Source organism: Balaenoptera borealis (genome assembly GCF_965194805.1).
Source record: "Balaenoptera borealis genome assembly, chromosome: 8".
NCBI lineage: Eukaryota > Metazoa > Chordata > Mammalia > Artiodactyla > Balaenopteridae > Balaenoptera > Balaenoptera borealis.
The window spans coordinates 103,977,969-104,000,890 of NC_138865.1; the positions used below are offsets into that span (position 1 = coordinate 103,977,969).

Sequence of the window (22,922 nt, forward strand, 5' to 3'; positions counted from 1 at the left end):
GACATTCAGTCCAGTAATCCTCCACTGTAACAGCTCCTTTACTTTGCAGTGAAAATTGGTTTGTATATTTTTTGCCTCTGAGTCCTTGTGGGATTTTTTTTTTTATTCAAACAGAAAGTCACAAAAATTATAATCATCCCCATCAGTTCACTCAGTCCCATGTAATTAATTTTTTTTATCTTGATCTTTTGTTAGCACTTTTATGAATTCATCAGTTTTCCATTAGAGTTCTCAAAATGCTTATTCATTCAGTTCAGCAGTATAGTCAGTTACCAGAAACTTGTACTTGTCAGAGTCTTTTCCATGAATTCCTTGAAGATGAAACCCTTTTATAGGAACATTTTTGCAAAAGCATCAGAGTACACCCAGAACTGTCTGTAAATGACAAAAGACTTAAAAATGACCACGGTTAAAGATTTGATGAAAGTTCATAATAATGCAATTGACAAGGAAATTTAGTTATGTCTGAGATATACATTTTGAAGTAATAACTAGAATTATGACTTATAACATTATACCAGAACATATAAGATTTTTAGAAATTTCATGTAATGTCTGAAACATTTATATTAACATGTTTCCATACAAATAACCGAAAGAAAGTTTAGTATTAGTTGGGTTTTTTTGTTTGTTTGTTTTTGCTTTTTTATACTGCAGGTTCTTATTAGTCATCAATTTTATACACATCAGTGTATACATGTCAATCCCAATTGCCCAATTCAGCACACCACCATCCCCACCCCACTGCGGTTTTCCCCCTTTGGTGTCCATATGTTTGTTCTCTACATCTGTGTCTCAACTTCTGCCCTACAAACTGGTTCATCTGTACCATTTTTCTAGGTCCCACACACATGCATTAATATACGATATTTGTTTTTCTCTTTCTGACTTACTTCACTCTGTATGACAGTCTTTAGATCCATCCACGTCTCAACAAATGACTCAGTTTTGTTCCTTTTTATGGCTGAGTAATATTCCGTTGTATATATGTACCATATCTCATTTATCCATTCAGCTGTCGATGGGCATTTAGGTTGCTTCCATGACCTGGCTATTGTAAATAGTGATGCAATGAACATTGGGGTGCATGTGTCTTTTTGAATTATGGTTTTCTCTGGGTATATGCCCAGGAGTGGCATTGCTGGACCATATGATAATTCTATTTTTAGTTTTTTAAGGAACTTCCATACTGTTCTCCATAGTGGCTGTATCAATTTACATTCCCACCAACAGTGCAAGAGGGTTCCCTTTTCTCCACACCCTCTCCAGCATTTGTTGTTTGTAGATTTTCTGATGATGCCCATTCTAACTGGTGTGAGGTGATACCTCATTGTAGTTTTGATTTGCATTTCTCTAACAATTAGTGATGTTGAGCAGCTTTTCATGTGCTTCTTGGCCATCTGTATGTCTTCTTTGGAGAAATGTCTATTTATGTCTTCTGCCCATTTTTGGATTGGGTTGTTTGTTTCTTTAATATTGAGCTGCATGAGCTGTTTATGTATTTTGGAGATTAATCCTTTGTCCGTTGATTTGTTTCCAAATATTTTCTCCCATTCTGAGGGTTGTCTTTTCGTCTTGTTTATGGTTTCCTTTGCTGTGCAAAAGCTTTGAAGTTTCATTAGGTCCTATTTGTTTATTTTTGTTTTTATTTCTATTACTCTAGGACGTGGGTCAAAAAAGATCTTGCTGTGATTTATGTCAAAGAGTGTTCTTCCTATGTTTTCCTCTAAGAGTTTTATAGTGTCCAGTCTTACATTTAGGTCTTTAATCCATTTTGAGTTTATTTTTGTGTATGGTGTTAGGGAGTATTCTAATTTCATTTTTTTACATGTAGCTGTCCAGTTTTCCCAGCACCACTTATTGAAGAGACTGTCTTTTCTCCATTGTATAGCCTTGCCTCCTTTGTCATAGATTAGTTGACCATAGGTGCGTGGGTTAATCTCTGGGCTTTCTATCTTGTTCCATTGATCTATGTTTCTGTTTTTGTGCCAGTACCATATTGTCTTGATTACTGTAGCTTTGTAGTATAGTCTGAAGTCAGGGAGTCTGATTCCTCCCGCTCCGCTTTTTTTCCCTCAAGACTGCTTTGGCTATTCACAGTCTTTTGTGTCTCCATACAAATTTTAAGATGATTTGTTCTAGTTCTGTAAAAAATGCCATTGGTAATTTGATAGGGATAGCATTGAATCTGTAGATTGCTTGGGGTAGTATAGTCATTTTCACAATATTGATTCTTCGAATCCAAGAACATGGTATATCTCTCCATCTGTTGGTATAATCTTTAATTTCTTTCATCAGTGTCTTATACTTTTGTGCATACAGGTCTTTTGTCTCCCTAGGTAGATTGATTCCTAGGTATTTTATTCTTTTTGTTGCAATGGTAAATGGGAGTGTTTCTATAATTTCTCTTTCAGATTTTTCATCATTAGTGTATAGGAATGAAAGAGATTTCTGTGCATTAATTTTGTATCCTGCAACTTTACCAAATTCATTGATTAGCTCTAGTAGTTTTCTGGTGCATGCCCAGACATTCTTGTACAGCATGTGGAGGGCACTTCGATGATAGCTATCAAATATGTAAAGGAGTGCATTTGTTGACAAAACAGTTATATTTCTGTAAATAATAGGACAAATGCTAAAAATGCACTATATAGTGATGTTTATTGTGTGTGCTTATAAAAATAATAGTGAAGAAGTAGTAGTGGAAAATAAAAATGTAAATATAATAAAAAACATCATTAGTAAAGTATTGTCATTGCCATATAATGGAATAAAATGCAGCTATTAAAATGATGAATTACACTAACATTTATTGACATAAAAAGATGTCTAAGATACAGTCCAGTTAAAAAGCACTTCAAAAACTATGTATCAGATGCTGAATAAATCCATGTTTCTGAAATAGAGACCCCACTCCCACCCTCCACATACACACATCATGGAACAAATGTATAAAACTCTGCAATTTTAATTGTGGTTGGCTTTAGACAGTGGAATAAAAGATTAATCTTAATTTACTTCTTCAAATTTTCCAGAATTTTCTTAATTTCATTTTGCAATAACAACTAGCATTTATTGAGTGTTCTAACTTAATTACATTTTTTTCATTATCAAAATAATCCTACTTTATAGATATGCATATTGAAGCTTAGAGAGGCTCATAATTTGCCTAAGGAGTGGCAGAACTGAGATTTAAGTAGATTTTCTGCTTCTACAAACCTATGCTCCTCAGTATGTTTCTACACTACAATAAATGTATAACAATTTTGATATAAAGATGCAATTTAATTATAAGAATAAAATAATTTAGAATTTTTGCTGTCCAGGAAATGTACAATTATCCTTGCATTCTGCACAACATATTAAATTATGTTTCAACTATTTCATCATTTTAGGGCTCAGCCTTTCTTTATTTTCAGGTCCATCTCTTTCTTAATTTCTAATACATACTTAAAATAAATATTGTCTAATGTTTCCTTAACTCCTGAGAGAGACTGTTTCACAAGAGCTATTTAGTCTCCAAGATGCCACGGAACATTTAAGAGGAAGAACATGTGGTTTTATGGTGGTGTGGTTGGTTATTTTTCGTAAAGGAATTCCTAGATTGCCAGGTGTCAAAACTCAAGGGGTTTAATCGGAAGTTACCCTCCAAGCCACAGCCTTCAAGTGCATTGGGTGCTTTATAAGATATAGAGCTGCTCCTCTCAGACCCACAGCCCTGTGGGATGCCCTACTGTGGTACTTAACGGCTGATAAAACCACTTGTCTTCTTGTTTAAAGGTCTCATTAGATTGAAGTCTGGGTCTGACTTATTAAACTGCTGCATCCTCAGAACCTAAACACTCACCTTCATAAGTCTGCTTGTTCACAGGGTCAGAATGCCCTCAAAACTCCCCCCAAGCCTCCTTAAATTTAGTTCCAAAATGTCAGTGATTGGTTTCTGCATTCTGTAGAGAAACATGAAATCTATGGCTTAGCAGAGGCTCCTGGGTGAGCCTTTGTTGCCTTAGAAATGTCATTTCTCACTTCCTGTGCCAGGAAAAGTTTAGAACCAAAGTGGTAATATGAAAGGTTTGTGCTCAGCCTAGACTAAGTTTCTCAAACAAACGTTGTGCATTGTAAGCAGGGTATATCTCTTGGGGATTATGATGTTAATTAATTTTATTTTTTCATTCTTTTGACGGGGTTATGAGACTGCAGGCTGAGGCCTTAGGTTCCTAAAGAGGCAACTTAAGAAGAGAACTGTTTTTCATGACATCACAAGAGAGGGATTAAATCATCTGCTAGGGAGAAAGATGACCATAGGAGATGCCCTGTAAAGAGAAATGCTGTGTGCTCAATGAGAGAAATGTTTGGTATTCAGCTCTGGATTTCCTTTTTCTGCATTGTCTTTCCCTTCAACAATCCTCAAGCTTTAGCAAAGTCTCATGAAGTTGAGTGCATCTCAGTTGGGCTTAAAGAAATAAAGTGAGATGGTTCTTTCCATACAAGGGTAGAAAGAGTGAACTGTAGCAGAGAGAAAAGGTGGCAAAATGGAGGAGAAGTTGAGGGTACTGACCTAGAGTGAGAGATATGGCCCAACTAAGATAAATTTGTGGAACGTGTAACCACTTCCTAAGGATTCTCAGAAACACTTGAGAAACAGTCAAGCCTTCCTGTGTACACCGTTGGGGCCTGGATGATGTCATTTGGATATGAAAGAGAAAGCCCTAAGAATGGAGAGCTTGGGGACACTTGGTTTATTCTTGGTTTAGGAAGTTTAAGTTTCCCATAAGATGAAGAGAACAGGGAAGATATTTGTCAAACATCTAATAACCACCAGTAACTGAATCTGTTATTATTCCCGAACCACTGTAGCTTTACAACAATGATTTGATTTTTTATTCCCAAACATATGATATAAGGTAAATGCTTCATACAGCTTAAATGTCTTTGAGAAAACAGATTTTTTTTCTGAATCCTGATCTCCTGACAATTTCATCAAAGCACAATGGAGCTCCAGCTTGGAAAAATCAAAATCATGGTCAGAGAAAGGTCCTTGCAGGCCAGGCCTGGTTCTTGCATTGATTATGAAAATGACTAAACAATTTTCATGCATTTCCAAGAACAAATTGCCAACATCCCGAGGAGACATTTCAACACATCACCAACTTGGAAGCTAATACTGGCAATGTCAACTGGGAAAAAGTTTTAGACACATCTGATGGGCCAGCCATAGGCACAAGTCTCTTAGACTGATTTGGGTAAACCCAAGACCTGGAGGGTCAGGGGCAAATGAACAAGCCCACTCAGAATCTTCTTCCCCCTGAACATATGTGGTTACTGCTGTGCAAACTACCCCCCACATTCTGTCAAAAATTTTTCTGTGACAAAGGCAAGGATCTGAATGGGAAAAGGAGGTAATTGATGGTCCATCTGATAGGATTTCCAGAGCAGAAGTTGAGGCCTCTGAATACAGACTCTGTTTCCTTGGCATCCTCTGTCAACCCCCTCTTGATTGATGCAACATCCACCAGGGAAAGCCATTTCCTTTCCCAGCATGTCTGCAAAACATCTTCATCTCTGGGTGCCCAGCTCTCAAGTATACTGCCCATGAGTATGTGATCTGAACTGGTGTCTCCAATGTCCTAAACAACTAAGGGAGAGCACGGATCAAAGTCTTTAGGAAAAGAGGCCAGACCAGGGCTGAGGGGAATCTTTCCCAGGAGGGAAAGGTAATCATTTCTCAAGACTTAATCTGATTGAGCCAGTTAACATCATTTGCATCTTGCATGACTTCTGTTGGTGGGGCTAGGCCAACTTGACATTTTGTTATGTTTTAGTGTTTACTTCTTCTAAATAAGACCATGACTATTCATGTGACTGTTATGTATAAACTAAACAGAAGTGACTTTTAACGTGTGTAATGACTAATCTCAGTTTTTAAGTAAAACACATGGAAAGATACATATTAAAGTTGAAACTTTAAACTTATTTGAACCTTTGGAGTTTTGCTTTGCTTAGAAGGATAGAGATGTTCATTTTTTATTGTTAGTACTCTCATTTGACACACAAACAAATGAAGATTAGATGAGCCAAGGGCTTGAAATGGGGCAAAGCTGGGAGCTTTACAGGTTACCTGAGGTAGAGGCAGTGTTTTGCAGTGAGAAAAAGTATTGGTAGCAAGTAGTCAGACAGATTTGGCCAGTGTGCTGGACTTGGAGATACAGTGGCCAGAAAAACATGTCTTTTGTCCTCAGCATTGTCAGTCTCATTGTGGAGACCTCTTAGGAGCAGAAATTTATAGTAAAGTAATACGAGATGGTAAAAGCTGAAAGGGGAGAAGAATGAGGTGCTGGAGGAGCCTTACGAAGACCACCCTTTCCATCTGGGGGCACAGTGATAGGCCAAGGAACATGAACTATGGCAACAGACCGTGAAGACAGAAAGAGCTTTGTACGAACTTTAAGTAGGTATTTAAGTGTGGCTGGGACACAGGGTACGTGAGTGTAGGTGAGTTGTGGTATGGTTGCCATTGAGGGTTGAAGCTCAAAACAGAATCAAGAGATTCTGGAAGGCCTTGTGCTCTAATGAATTTGAACTTTATTCTAGGGCAATGGAGAGCCATCAATGACGCAAAGAGATTTATTTATTTGTGCATCCATTCATTAAATATTCACCATCCAATACTTTTTATTTAATAAACATTTTTGAGCACAGACAGGCACAAACACAAAAATAAACAACGAAACCAAAACCAGATAAAATATCCTGCCTTGAAGGAGTAGGTGGCAATTTTAGATATAGTGGAGAGGGACAGTGTCACTGAGAAGGTGGCACTTGGGCAAAGAGATGAAGGAGGATATCCAGGAGAAAAATGTTCTAGGTGAAGGGAAAAGCCAGGGCAAAGGTCTGGAGGCAAGAGAATGCCTGGTGTGTTTGAGAAACACCAAGCCAGCCCACTGGGCTGGAGTGTAGAAGTCAGAGGTGGTGGACCTTCAGCTTCTGTGCTGAGTCAGGAGGGAGGCTGCCTGACTGTTCTGAGCAGAGACAGGAAGTGCCTGGCCTTCTGGCTTAAAAGGGGGTTGCAATGGGTCAAGGGAAGAGGCAGGGAAACAAGTTAGGAGGCTAGTATAGCAACCCAGGAAGAAAAAATGGCGGGCACTTGGACTGCTGTGGAGCCGTGGGTATGGTCAGAAACCTGACAAGGTTTGCTGACCATTGAAGGGGTGTGCAAGGACAGGTGACAAGTCCAGAGAATAAATTTATGTTTTCGGTCAAGCCCCTGGAAGGATGGGTTGCCTGAGTCCCATGGGGAAGACTGTGGAGGTGACATGGGGAACAGATACTGGGGGACGATCAGGAATTTTGTTTTCAATGTGTTCAGTTTGAAATATTGATTAGAAATGCAAGAGCAAAAACCAAATCAACAGATGCCAAAGTTCTGGGGGAAGGTATGATCCAGACACATAAATTTGGGAGTTTTTAGTCTACAGAAGGTATTTAGAAATAGAAGAATGGATTAGAACACTGAGAACGTAGTGTCAAACATTGTTAGGCACTGGACATCCAGCGGTGAGAAGAATAAACCAATCCCTTGTCCTTGAAGACCTCACAATAAAAAAAAAAAATAAATCAAACAATAGTATATATGAAATAATGGTTAAAACTGTATTAGAATGAATTCTGGATGCAGAGCAGAGAACAAAGTGGGAGGAGAGACCCAGCAGAGATTGTTCCACAGGCTGCTGTCATGATTCCCAGAGGATGTCTTGTCTTGAGTTTGGTGTTGGCAGTGGGAATGGAGAAAAGATTTGGGGGACACTTAGGAGGCTTAATCCTCAGAATTGGGTAATTGTTTAGTTCCACCAAAATACCTGACTCAGAAGACACGAAAAGAGTTTTGTTCCTTAAAGAAAAAGTCTTGGCAGGGTGAGATTGTCACTCATTGGACTGACCTCAGGTGTAATACCTCCTCTGCTGCGTAACCCCTTTGTCAGCTTGGGTAGATTTTTAACTTTTCTATTTTTCTGTTTCCTTACCTGAATGAGATAAATAATGCTTCCTAATGTTCTTATGAGGATTAAAGGGGAAATTACACAGAGGCTCCTAGCAGGGTTGTTGTAGAGCACTTAGCAGATGGACAGAAGGAAAAATTTCCTTTTCCTCTACTCATCTTAGGTTCACTGCCCAGGGCCCAGCACATTAGACTGAAAAAAGACAGATTAACAAGAGAAAACCAAACAGAAGTGTATTAACGTGGCAATCACACAAACACGCGGGAGTACTTACTTAGTGATGAGTAACTCAAAGAGATGATTGGATCTTGGGCTTATATAGCATCTTAGCAAAGAACAACAAAATTGTGGAGAAGTGACAAAACAAAGGAAATGGCCTTTGAGCTTCTAAGGTTGGCAAATTTTAGGAAGGGAAATATATGGGGAAACTAATGATAGAGAAGGGTTAGTTTTAGCAAGGTTTATTATGCAGACTCTTCTGGTGCCATGTCTGGGGTGAGAAGGGTCTAGAGCTGTCTCTTGTGATTAACTTGTGTCCCTGGTAGAGAGAAGAGAGGGGACATTTTATAAATTTATGGCCTGCTTTTAGGCAAATAGGGGGAAGTCGGAGAGCTTTCCTTCTCTCTGTTTCTTCTCAATTATATTCAGCTCAAAATAACCAATACGTCAAAGCAGTGTATTCTGCTATACCTTTCACAGCCGTTTAGAAGATATTACTTCTCTTTCTATTGAGTTAAGAAGCTTAAAAAATCAATAAGATGAGATAAAAACAAAACTCATTAGATCATACAACTAAAAACATACATTGAAAGAAGAAATGGTTGTAGGCATGGCTGGATCCAGAGTGATCAGCCCTCAGCTTGTCTTCCTGCCTCAGCCTGCTTGCAGATCTATTCATTTTATCATCACACAGACTTGACTTAATAATGTCAGAACCTGAGGTGGTAAAGCTGGACACTGAAAATATCAGGCTACAACCTGTTAACTGTTTCATCATCAAATTGTCCCACCTCAAGTCCAGTATTTGTAAACTATCCACCACCCATGTCCTTCTGATACTGAATTGGTACACTGATCGTTGGCAATCTAAGTAGAAAGAATGTCGCTTTCCCAATATCTTCAGTGAAATTTCCGGATATGACCCTTCTTGGCCCATCCTATGTATGGCACGCTGCATCCTTGACTGTGAACTGGAGGATGGAATCCTCATCCAAGGGCGGGGATCAGCCTCACCCAAACCTCATAGAAAAAGAGTAAGGGAAGAACAAGGAAGCAAAAACATAGGTCCTCTAGCTTGCCTTTTGTTATTGGGTTATACTCACAAATATCTCAGAGTTCCTGACCTTCAAGCCCCTTACTTTTCTATCTAATAACCATGTTGAATTTCATGGCTCAAACACTATAACCTGCAAACTCCTTGAAAACAGTAACCTTGGGCTTAGGGAAAACTTGCTAAGTGTATGGTCCCACTCCCTCCCACCACTTCCCTCCTGTGCCCAATGTACTCACTCCCTCTTCTTGGGCTTGCTCCACAGTTATCCATCAAAAACATTCTGCAGTGAGAAACAAGACATACACTTCATTTCCACCCAGACTTTTAACAATTGAAGACAAAACTATTGTAGTTAACTACAGGATAAATAAAGGGATTCCTAAGGCCTTAGTGCACAATGATAAATTAGCAAGAACATGGCCCTAGGACCGGAGGGAGCTTTCCACCCAGGCTGAGCCACCAGCTCACTGTTGGGAACAATTTATTTGATGCAAATGAAAAACCAAACATTTATAAATCAGCTAAATAAGAAGCTTAGGGGGAGAGCTTCTGGGATTCGGACAAAAAAAAAAATTGTTCTCCATGGGAGTTGGAGGATTGGAAATCTATCAGGACTTGGAGCATGCACACATCTGGTATGTGTTGCTGGGACACTTTGCCACTTTGTAAAGCTTTGATCAATTTAAGACTTCTGTTTATGGACCTTGCACTCCTACGGTTGGAAAACCTTTTCTTAATGTCAGAAGGACATTCTGGAACTGTCAACTCTACTTCCAAAAGCAAAGCCCTGATTTGTCCCTCTCTGGCTATCTTAACGACCTTACTATAGCCCATTCTATTGCCTAGACAACTGTCTGCAATAGTCATTTAACAAATTTTCCTGCTTCTATTTTTTTCAAATAAACTTTTTATTTGAGAATAATGGTAGATTTATGGAACAGCTGCAAAATTAATACAGAGAGTTCCTGTAGATTCCTTGCTTAGTTTCCCCTAATGTTTACATCTTACATTAATGATATATTTGTCAAAACTAAGAAACTAATACTGATATATTGTTCTTAACTAAACTGCAGATTTTGTTCAGATTTCACCAATTTTTACACTAAAGTCTTCCTTTCTGTTCCAGAACCCAATCCACTATACCACATTGCATTTAGTCGTCACATTTCCTTAGTCCCCTCTGGTCTGTGACAGTGTCTTTGTCTTTTCTTACTTTTCATGCCTTGACAATTTTGAGGAGTATGTGAGGGAAGCTATTTTGTAGAATGTCCTTCAATTTGAGTTTGTCTGATGTTTGCTGCATGATTAGACGAAGTGTACGGATTTGGGGGAAGAATTCCACAGAGGTGAAGTTCCTCTTTATCACATTGTATCAGGAGGTACTTATTATCAGCAGGGCCTATTGCTGGTGTCTTAGTCCGCTTAGGCTTCTGTAACAAAATACCAGAGACTGGGTAGCTTATAAACAACAGAAATTTCTCTCTCACAGCTCTGGAGGCTGGAAGTCCAAGATCAGGGTGCCAGCAAATTCAGCATATGGAACGAAGCAGGCTTGCTTAACTATAAAGCCATAAATAAAAGCACGAGATATGCCCCAGGTCATTAAGTGAAGAAATGAAGTCTGCATTCTGCTGGTCGAGTTCAGCAAGATAACAATCCTTAGGATCAAGGACAGGAATTTAAGGGAAAGATGGCATTCCAAAGTAGGAGACCCTCATTATACAGAAACCTGAGATGATTCAACATATTTTAGTGTATGTTACCACCCTTCTGCTGATTTGAATAAGCACTGTGACAGTCCCAGTTTGACCTCATAGGGTCAAATACTCTCCTGCCCAATACAAAGGAGGAGCTAGTGATGTAAGCCTGACATCTACTTAAAGAATGAGAAAAAAGTCTTTTCCCCTCCCCCACTTTCCTTTGATTATAAAAATGTAGGCCACTTAATTCTCAGGGCAGAGCCCCCTCGCCTACACGCTTGTATCCCTCGCAAGCATCCTATATTAATAAATCTACTTCTTGCCTATCACTTTGCCTCTCGCTGAATTCCTTCTGCGCCGAGACACAAAGAACATGAGCCTCAGTAAGTCCAGACACCAGGTGAGTGATTCTCATTAAAAGACGGTGGGTTCAAGTCCCAATCTGAAGTGCACGGTTTCAGCTCCATTCTACCTTTGTAAGACAGGGTTCAGAAAGCTAGAAACCCCTGAAAACATAATATGGGAAATCAAAAGGTGCTGGGTAGCAAGAAAATAAGAAAAAAGTCCCATTCACTAACGTGTGATTCATACTCAACAAATATCTGTCAAAGGAAGGGAGGATTATAGGATTTCCAGGCTTAGCAAACAAAAATGTAAAATGCTTAGTTCAATTTGAATTTCAGATGAACAATGAATGATTTTTTAAAATAAGTATGTCTCATGCAATATTTGGGACACAGTTATACTAGAAATGTATTTGTTGTTTACCTGAAGTTCAAGTTTAACTGGGTGTTTTGGATTTTATCTTGCAACCCTGAGGAAGAAGGAGGAAGGAAGCATGGAAGGAAGGGAAGGAGGGAGGAAGGAAGGCAGAGAGGGAGGGAGGGAGGGAAGACGATATGAATCAGGCTACCTTAGGTTCATGCAGTTAGATTTTTGGTTCATCTGACTCCAGATTTACCAAGAGAACATCTGTCTATAATTTGACGTTTCATGAGGAACTAGCCACTAGGAAAGAATAAACTGGTCAGACTGCCTGGAATTTCTCACTGTTAACTGACAAATGGGCTTTTGACTAAGACGTGGTATACTCTGTAGCTTGGTACAGGAAAGGAATGTACTGACTTCAGGGACAGTCATGTTCCTGTCTATGTGACAGATTTTGCAATATAAATTAATAAATTAAAATTCCAATTTGGTTCCAGGTGGATTAGAATAGGAACATTCTCAAAGCTGCAAGGGCCTTTGGCCTTCACCTGGGAGAATCCTTCATCCTTACAAATGGAGAAACAAGACGAAGAGGGAAGAGCTTTGACTAAGCGCCCACAATATTAGAACGGGGACTCAATCTAGTTTCCCTGGCTTCCTATTCAGGACTCAGAACTTCAAGGTATTCTCAAACAACAAACAAACAAACAAAAAAAGTCCTCAAACACTGAGAGTATTTATCTGAAATTTCCTACCAGTTTGTTCTTTCAGACGCCGTCTTACTCTCTCGCTTGCTTTCTTTTTGTTTATCCATTTATTTATTCCTAGTTTTTCATCTTTGTTCCTTTGCCTAAATTTTTTTCTACTCTCTTCATTTGTCCTTCAAAACCTAGCTCAGGGAACTTCCATGAAGTAAATGGAAGGGAGGGAGTTTGAGTTGTTGGTCTTGATTCTTCAATCCCCTATAACCATACTAAGTATCCACACCCTTGCTATGGCCTCACTGTAGCTGGAATATATACTCCACTGTGTGACTTTGGGCCCTTGGCTTGTCATCAACATGACATGACAGGCTATCTTCTGCTTCTGTCATCACCATAAGCACATGGCCTGGTATGTACCATCCCTTTAGCCTGGGCTGCAGAATGAGACAGAAAGAATAGACCTGACCCAGACCTACAGCTGGAAGCTAAACCCAGCAGAGCCCAGCGAAACCTACTGATGTCACAAGGTGTGCCTGCAAACCTCTTGGAAGAGCTTCTGCCTCAGAAGGGAAAAGTGGTACCCAAGTATACATATGAAATAGGCTTGCCCTAAGATAAAATAGGTTTCAACATTTATTCATTCGGTCATTCATTAAGTTATTCAACAAATAATCACTGAGCACCAACTATGACCTCATCTACTCTCTGAAACTATACATCACGAAAACTATTTGTCCATTAATGCATATTTCTGAGGAAAGGGTTTATGGCTTTCCTGAGCTACTCCAATTTGTCCTTAACCTCAACCAAATGAGTAAAGGCCCCTGGTAACAAGTGTTCACTTGGGGCTTGATTCATTTGCCACAGAAGGTCAGTATCGAATAGTACCATTGTATGGCTGCTCACCTGTGAGTACAGACTAAAGGAAAAAAATTGCTCAAATAATTTGAGCTTTACTAGAAGAGTTGACCAGAAAGGTTGAATGTTAATTTGCTAATTACTAAATGAGTGCATTAGTCATTTGGGATGATCACCTATGCTATTTGCAGTTGACTCTCACCATATAACTTGTACCCTAAAATTGTAATAAAAATACTGAATGTTTGTAAATACCATGTTAAATTTTAACTATCACCCTGATAATTTTGTAGGTTGGGCTCCTGTATGTCTGTCCGTTAGTACCTTAACATTTGTAACTATTTTCTCCTGTCGCACTAGTACAAGTCCCCACTGGTTCCTTTATGGTTGACTTACTATTTTTTCTTTCTTGTATAATATGATTTTAAGATCCTTTACTATTCTGATCTCTCTTCTCTGCATTTCCTAGTTTGTCCCTGATTCTCTTAAATACATTATTGAAAATTGACCAGACTCGAAATGTAACCAAATGCTTACCTCCTGCTATGGACTGAATTACGTCCAGAATGCCTATGTTGAAGCCCTAACCCCTTATTGTGATGGTATTTGGAGATGTGACCTTTGGGAGGTGATTAGATTTAGAGCTCATGAAGGTGGGGCTTGATGATGGGCTTGGTGCCCTTATAAGAAGAAACACCAGAGAGCTTGTTCATTCTCTCTCTCCACCGTTTGGTAACACAGCAAGAAGGCAGCCATCTTCAAGTCAGAAAGAGATCTCTCACCAGAAACCGACCATGATGGTACCCTGATTTCAGACTTCCAGCCTCCAGAACTCTGAGAAAATAAATTTCTGTTGCTTAAACCACCCATGGCAGCCTGGGCAAACCAAGACACCTCCCTCCCTGCTCCCCGCACAGTGTCTAGCGTGGTGTTTGTCTTCTATGGTGTGATTGATGGACTGGACCCGGGGATGCCAGCCTTAGGAGACCAATCTTGGTTTGCCCAGAATTGACATATGCTGATGAACCCAGCAGGCCCCCAAATTCACACCAAACTTTTCCACTGCTGGTCTGGATTTCTGGGCTCCCAGTGCCGGCCTCTCCATGCTAGCCTTTGGGGAGCCAACGCTTCTTGCGGAAGATATCACATGCATGAATAATATGACGAGTGTCTGAGTTGGCAGCGAGGGGTGGCAGAACTTTCCTAGGGATGAAGCCAAGGCTGGCAGATTTCCCACCTCCATTCAGCTCCTGGAAGCCCAGCAAATTCACGTGGCCATGTCTGGTGCTGAGGACTCACTGGTGGGAAGATATAGAGAGAGCTGGGATAATGTGCTTTTCTGCAGCCCCTGGGCAATCTGCACAGTCCAGTCACCCTTAGGTCTCCTTCAGGGAGCACTGGTGGTCACCTGCTGTCACCACACTTGCCCTATAGGTGCCTCGTGCTGCTCACGAGAACAGGTGGGAGGCACGAACTAGTCAATTCAATTCCTTTACCTTTAAAATGGTAATTTATTTATGGTAATAAAAATATTGCTTAAGATCGTCATGACAATCAAATGAAGTCAAAAGGTCACACATAGAGGCCAAATAGTCAGGGCTGCCATCACCGGGCACTGTTCTCAGAACCATCAGTATACTGTTTCTTATAAAGCTGATAACACCCTGAGGTAGACTGTGTTACGTTATTTTACAGCTGAGGAAACTGAGGCTTGGGGAATTTATTAACCTGAATGAGTTCACAAAGCTAGTGAGTGTGAAATTTCTTTCCCAGTGCTTGGTATATATATAGAGAGCACTTAATTTGTACTTACTGAATGAAGTATCAGATTTGTGTTTTTAATTCAGGCTGACATCAAAGTCCATGTCACCAACCCCTGTGCTGGTATTGCTTAACTCTAAACTGTAGAGTGCTGTTCCCCCTGTGAGGAACTGTTTCCATTTGGTCATCAGTTCTGATCCCCAAACTGATTGCCCTGTGAGTGGGATCCCAACAGACCTCCTGGGCCTTACATCCTGTCCATTACATCTTTTGTGGGCTACAGATCCGGGACAGATTTCTGTGTGGGCCAGAAATAAAAGGAATGTTAGCACCGACACTATTCTTGAAGATATTATGTGCCAGAGGAGGGAGGGGAATAAGGAAAATGACATTCAAAGAGAATATGTAGTAATAGCCACTCACTTTTTTTTTTTTTGGTTTAATTAATTAATTAATTAATTTTTAAACATCTTTATTGGAGTATAATTGCTCTGCAATGGTGTGTTAGTTTCTGCTGTATAACGAGGTGAATCAGCCATACATATACATATATCCCCATATCTCCTCCCTCTTGCGTCTCCCTCCCACCACTCACTTATTGAATGTTGATCTGTGACAGATACTTTGTTAAGCATTTTATGTATCTATCATTTTCTCCTCCTCATGAAGTAGGGACTCTTTCTAGCTCTCTTTTGTAGAAGAGGAATCTGAGAATATTAATTTAATTATTCCATGCAACTCTCTTTTTCCGCAGTGAAAACAATCATGGTTAATCCACATTCTCTGACTTGAAGGTCAAAATTTAGCAAAGTCACCAGCATGATACAGAGGCCTGTGTCAGGGCTCTGGGCCCCTGGAGCCCTGACTTCAGATCCTTTCTCCGTCAGGGAGTCCAGATGAATCAGACACAGGGGATAGCTCTTTGATTCTCAGTTTACTCACATGTAAAATAGCAATTCTTATCATACAATAATAAGATGTGAGGTAGCCATAAAGATTAAATCAGAAATGCCTGTACAGTACAATTTGCCTGGCACAAATTAAACACTTAATAAACATTCACTGTCAACATTATCATGCACATGTGATAGAAAAGAACAAAAACAAAACCAAAGTAAGGCAGCAGATTCAAAGTGCAGAAGAGGATTTCAGACCCTTTCACAGTTTCCAGGGTTCCCTCACGTGCAGGATTTCACCCATGTGGCTCCCTCTCCAACCCTCCGAGAGCCCTGGCTCCTCCTTGGGAGATGCAGTCATTTAACGATCATCCAGTTCTCCTGAGTGTTAAGTGACAGAGTCAGCACTCAAACTCTGGTCAGCCAGTGTTCTGTCAGCTCCTACAATGTGTCAATGAATGAGTTGCCTAGATGGAGTGGAAGGGTTATTCAGGGAACATTCCTTAGAAGAGAGGGCAGTGAGTCCCAATGACCCCACCTGCCACAGGTGTGTCCTAGTTGGTGGGATGGCTGGGCAGTTCTCCACTTTAGGCACCAGTGAGAATGTCTGGCCCAGAAGGAGGGTCTTTTTTACTCTATTCCACTGCAGATGAAAAACAAGTGTTTCCAAATAAATCGTTCTTCTTTATTGACTCTTCAAGTACTGCATATCCTGCTCTTAAACATTGAGAATCCCCACCATGGAATGGTAAGAAGACAGACTTTGGAATCAGAAGGTTGTGGTTTTAACACCAACTCTGACAGTTATCAGCTGCATGACTTTGGACAAGCCATTAAGCCCCCAAGCCTTTGTCTCTTCATCTGTGAAATGGGGACAGTAATACCTACTTGCATGATTGTTGAGAGGATTAATGATATAATGTATTCAAGGTGCCTAGATCACAGCGGACCCTTAGAAGAAGTCACAATTTTTCATCATTATCTTTTCATTAGTAAACTAATAAATTATAGTTACAAAAAAAACTGGCTTTCTAGATCCTGTGATCTTCACACATGGTGCCTTATGGTTCTAATACCAGAGATTGCCAGGCAGTTAGCTTGATTCACAGCTTCAAAAGGAAAGCTGTGTTTGGCGGTAGGAGGGGAGAGAAACTCACTCTCCAGGCAGACAAACATGTGGTCAGTTGACATGTGTGTCAGAGGGAAGACAGAACAGTAAAGAGAAATTTTCAGATCTCTAGAATAGATAAGAGTAGTCTGGAATGTAAGCCAGTCCATGGGCAACTGAGGATTGTTTCTGGAGCATGACCTTTGTTCCAGCTGTTTGGGCTTTGCCCATACAGTGCATTGTTGGAGGTTTGTCTTGCTATCACATTGGATAGGTGGGATTGAAAATGTCATGTCACCTACAGTGACTTCAAACAGTCTGGTTCCTTCACCTTCTCATGTCTATGCTCTGGACAGTAGACTTCAGATCTGGTCACACTGCTGAACAGAGCTCTGGAGTTTAACAGGACGTTTATACCATCTGAAGTCATCCAGCTGAAAAGCCACCCCAAAGGCTGAAATTAAGTGGGAGATACACTAGGAAAAAGGCAATTACAACAGACTGTTGACAGTGTCATATTAGGGAAAGTGTGAGCTGCTGTAGGAGCTGATAGGAGCGCTACCTAGTGCAGTATTGGTGATCAAGGCACTATCAATTTACCCACAGGAAGTGACCTTTTTGAAAAAATAACCAAATGGAGGTAGTGAAGGGGGAAGGTAGGGTTGGAGACAACAGCCTTGGATAAAGAAACAGCATGTTCAGAGCGTAGAGGTGGAAGAGAGTATGGCACATTCAAAGATCATTCATAGCTGGAATATAGAGTGGTTGGTGGGAAAATGGCAAGAGATGAGAATGAAAAGGGAAAGAAGTTCTCATAAACCATGCAAGGAGGTTGGACTTCATCCCTGGGGTGTTGGGAAGCATCTAAAGTGTTAAGCAGGGGCATGCCGGAATCACATCTTATAGGAAGTAATATAGAAGGTGAACTGGAGGTGAGATGTGATGGTGATGATGATGGCAAGGATGAAGAAGGAGAGGAGAATCACCACCATCAACAACACCACCACCACGAAAGTGGAACACGTGGCCAAGAATTCAAGAGCCACGCCCCCCTCCTTGTGGCCTCAGATGGCTCTACTCAATGCAAAGAATAGGGTCAGCACATGAAAGGAATTTGATAAATAAACACTGAATTATACATTTGATTTCATAGCTTTCCCTGTGGTGGCGGGCATATGACTCTCAGAATGTGGCATTAGATGGGTGACTGATCTAAAAGAAAAATTATCAAATAAATTCATGTATTATTCTTGAAAACCACAGAATAAGTTGTGGTTTTATGGCTCACAAAATGATTTACAAGAGTATGTTTAACCAAAGATGATTGCATTCTATCCCCATCTAATGGACCTCATTGCAGGCATCGAAGGGTAGGGTAGTAAAGGGAATTGTGGATTATTTTGTACAACTGATGTATTTTTATTAAAGAGATGGGGAAACCAGTGCAGAGGAAGAGGAGGGTCCTGCTCATGATCATAAAGCAAATTAATGAAAAAATAGTAGTAGCGTCTTCTGAATTACAGCCTTCTATTCTTTCAGTTGTATCTGTGACTTTACCATTTACAAATTGAAGATCAGGTAAATAAACATAATAATCTTTCCATAGGGTAATATGCCTTAAGGTGTGTTCACCAGGATGCAGCACTGGTAAATCGTAGTAGCTGGTGTGTGTGTGTGTGTGTGTGTGTGTGTGTGTGTGTGTGTGTGGTAGGGGGAGTTCTAGTTTCACATATGTTTAGAAATGATGGTGAAAACAAAGCTAAGTATATTTCTTTATTATGGATATTCAAGAGATTTTAGTAAACTAATACACCTTTTGAAATCCTAAAAGGAAGATTTCATCAGCCTATGGTGTTCAACATCAGATTGACATGTTGTTTTTTATAAATTATGCTCATCATATTGACTTATTTAACACCTTCAGGATTGACATTATAATTCTATATTATATGAAGGGCTTTTAGGGTTTTATATGCTTTTCCGATTACATATTTAATTTAAGTATGTCTCTCTAGAAGTTAATCAGCATCTCTTGAAATTCAGCTGGAAGACTTTGACAGATAAAACAGTTCAATGACTAAATAAATCACATCAACTTCTCCCAGCTTTCAACATTTTATGATCTACTTCAAGAGTCTGGCAACGTCTACCACCTTAAATTGGATTTCTTGTCATTTGACTGTCAATATTCTGCCTTCATAAAAATGTTCATTTCAATGCAACATGAAAATGTAATCTTTTATAAGCAACAATTGAGGACTCAGGTTAAATTTAGCCACAAGAGGTACAACAAATGAAGATAAGCCAACTGAAGTGATCATCAGATGAAAGGTCTCATCCATGCACAGCTAAGATTGCCCAATCAAGGCCTAGCTGCTAACAAATATCCTTTGACATTGTGTAACATGTAACATGCAGCCTAATTTCAGAGATGTTAAAATCAGGACTGGGTATGTGTTAGAGTTAAAGAAATGAATATTATGCTGCTATTTTATAGACCATGCTTTGGGAAATGCTGTTTCCTAAGAACAAGGAACAAAATGCCCTAGAATCTTGCCAAGCTCTTACCACCCTCTAACCATTCCAACTAGAGATTCACAGATGTCTTAGTCCCTTCAGGCTGTATAACAAATTACCATATACCAGGTGGCTTATCAACAACAGAAACCTATTTCTCACATTTCTGGAGCCTGGCAAGTCCAAGATCAAGGTGCCAACAGATTCCTTATATGGTGGGGGCCCAATTCCTGATTCACAGAGAGCAGTCTTCTTCCTGTGTCCTCACATGGTGAAAGAGGGAGAGATCTTTCTGGGGTCTCTTTTATAAGGTCACTAATCCCATTAATGAGAGCTGAACCATCCTGACCTAATCATCTTCCCAAGGCCCCACTTCCTAATACCATTATATTGGGGGTTAGGATTTCAAACTATGAATTTGGGGGGAACACAAACATTCACTCAACAGTAACAGATATTCAGATAAATCTTCAGGTTATTTCTCAAAGGCATTATTATATCCCCACAACCATAATCTCATCTTTTCTATAAGGACTCAAAACTATTTCCAGTTTTAAAATTTCTTGAGATTTTAAGATTTCTGATAATCAAAAATGTATGAGCTGAAAAATGTAGATGATAAGTGAGAATGCATGTTCCAGTATTGAAAGTAATATACAAATCTATCTTTATCCTTAAAACTTATTTCCCTTTTTCATTTTTTAAATCTTTTACTCATTTTCCCCACAGTTTTGTTTTCCCCCTTTTGCCAAGTTAACACATCTGAATGACATTTTAAAGCCTGTCAAAGAGTAAAAACTAAAACATATGATCTTAATTAAGTTTGAGTGAGTGTTTTGCCAATTCAAAGTTGTAGTTAAGAAAGTATTTTATTTTAGAGAGAGAGAGTGGAAGTTTACAGATCTACTCTATTCTTTTTTTTTTTAATTAATTTATTTTTTATTTTTTCATTTTTTTTTTGGCTGTGTTGGGTCTTCATTGCTGCATGCGAGCTTTCTCTAGTTGCAGCGAACGGGGGCTACTCTTCATTGCGGTACGTGAGCTTCTCACTGTGGTGGCTTCTCTTGTTGGGGAGCATGGGCTCTAGGCACGGGCTTCAGTAGTTGTGGCACACGGGCTCAGTAGTTGTGGCTCGTGGGCTCTAGAGCGCAGGCTCGGTAGCTGTGGCACACAGGCTTAGTTGCTCCGCGGCTTGTATGATTGTCCCGGACCAGGGCTTGAACCCGTGTCCCCTGCATTGGCAGGCGGACTCTTAACCACTGTGCCACCAGGGAAGCCCAGGTCTACTCTATTCTTGTCCTATTAATTCAAAACAAGCCTCTCCCTCGCTCAAAATTTTTTTATCTTCCTAGGTCAGGGTCCTTTATTTGATAATGGCCCCAGGGCATTCATTGTGAAGCTCTGGGGAATTACCTCCATTATATCAATAAGTAAACTATTCAGAATTGTATTTTGAACACCACTAAGTTCTTAGAAGACCTTCCCTAATTATTTATAGTGGGTTGCATGGTACCTCCCCAACCCCAAAGTATGTCCATGTCCTACCTCCAAAACCTATAAATGTGACCTTATTTGGAAAAAAGTTCTTTGCAGATGTAATTAAATTAAATGTTGTGAGATAAGAGCATCCTAAATTACCCCAGTGGGTCCTACCTCCAAGGATAGTGGGGAAAAAATATGCAGCACAAGCCAAGAATTGCCTGGAGCCAACAGAAACTGGAAGAGGCAATGAAAGAGTCTCCCTTGGGGCCTTCAGAGGAAGCTTACTCCCGCTGACAACTTGATTTCAGACTTCTGGGCTCCTGAACTGTGCCGGAATACATTTCATTGTTTAAAGCCACCAAATTTGTGGTAATTTGTATGGCAGCCCTAGGAAACTCATCTAATACTCCAATGCTCCGTGTCTTCCCTCTTCTTCAGAGACCAATACCGCTGACTTGAGAACTGACGCCAGAAATGCGGGGGCAGTGACTTCAGTTTTCAGTGATTTTTATCAAAGAATGGGGGTGGGATATTCTTCTGTTCTTTCTGTGATGGTTTGGATGACTTTTTTTTTTTTTAGTAAAGCGCATAGTGAACCGTAAGCACTATATCTGAGGTAATCGTTAAAACCTTCCTCTGTGCCATAAAATTGATACATCATATTTTATGTTGTCTTGTTTACAATTAATTTATCAAGTGTTCATTAAAAAATTTCCAATAAAAGATTGAGTGAAATGAAAATGCCTGATACCTTCCACTCTCCTCACTGTGTCTCAGTTTTCTTATCTGTAAAAGGGAGATCATTGGATAATACTGAACTTAGAGTTGTTGAGAGGGCTTATCCAGTTAATACATGTAAAAAGTTTGGGAGGATGCCTGACACATTATAAAAGTTCTATAAATGTGGATTGGTGTTGTTATCATAATCATCATCACCATTGTTATTATTGTAATTATTATGCTTAGCAGCATGGTAATCATGAAATGGAAACCCAACACTTGTGCCCTGAGTAAATACCTAGCTTAAGATTAATTTAGCTTGTCTCCCTAATTGAAGTTTAGATGTCCACTGAGGTATGGAGAAATTTTTATGGTCTTTCTTCAAACTAAAAAGCATAATGGCATTATTGTGTGGTAAAGACATCTTGGATTTCAGACAGACTTAAGCTCCAATCCTTGTTCAACAGTGAACTTGCTCTGTAACCAGAGTCAAATTTTAGGAGATGCATCACAGGCTGTCTGCTCAAACTTGCTTCTCTTTTCCACTCACATGTTGAGTCCCAGCAGCTGTGAACTAATCAGAGGCCACTGGTGACTGAATCAAAGATGAGGCTGTAATGCCAGCTGAGACATCGGAGTACCTTTGTGGGGATTTATAAAGTGACCAAAGAGAAAAATAGATGAATTCTTTTCCAGGAAATGAAAACCCAAAAGTTAGTCTGGAGAAGAATGGGGAGAGAGGAACACGGTAATGAGAATAAGACAAGACATGCTAAGTGGAGCAGAAAGGAAAGAAGAGAGGGTCCTTTCTTTCGTTTTGCTTCTTCTTCATTATCTTTATTATTATCACAGCCCCTTTGCTCTCATATAAAGAAAAAGAAGAAACACAAATGATGAGTTTGTATTTGGATCGTGAACGGACATCAGAATTTTTAAATAAATATGTAGGGACACAATTTTGTCTACTCTCTAAGGCTTAATAAAGCCCATGGATTTCATTATACTGTTTTTTTTTTTCCCTAAAAGCTTCAACTAGGATTAAAAGATATCAAAGCATTTAGTCTATATTACTATACATTTTTGTCTATACTAGTCCAAATAAGCAGATGTTCCTAAGTCCTTTTCTGAAATTGTTTTGATATGTGTACACACCCTTGACTATTAGACGGGTGGTTCTGATTAGTGTGACCAACTGAAT

General features: G+C 39.7%; 1 long non-coding RNA gene across 2 annotated transcripts in view; it reads right to left on the bottom strand.

The window, feature by feature from the left end:
* Window positions 1-3,491: 3,491 nt before the first annotated feature.
* The window catches only part of LOC309633436, a 360,009-nt gene continuing 340,578 nt past the window's right edge, over window positions 3,492-22,922 (bottom strand). Inside the window, exon 9 of one of the 2 annotated variants that reach the window (XR_014247507.1) lies at window positions 3,492-8,021. This is a non-coding gene — a long non-coding RNA (uncharacterized lncRNA). Of the gene's footprint in view, window positions 8,022-9,494; window positions 9,551-22,922 lie in introns of those variants that run through there. The other variant, XR_014247508.1, reaches the window with a different exon arrangement.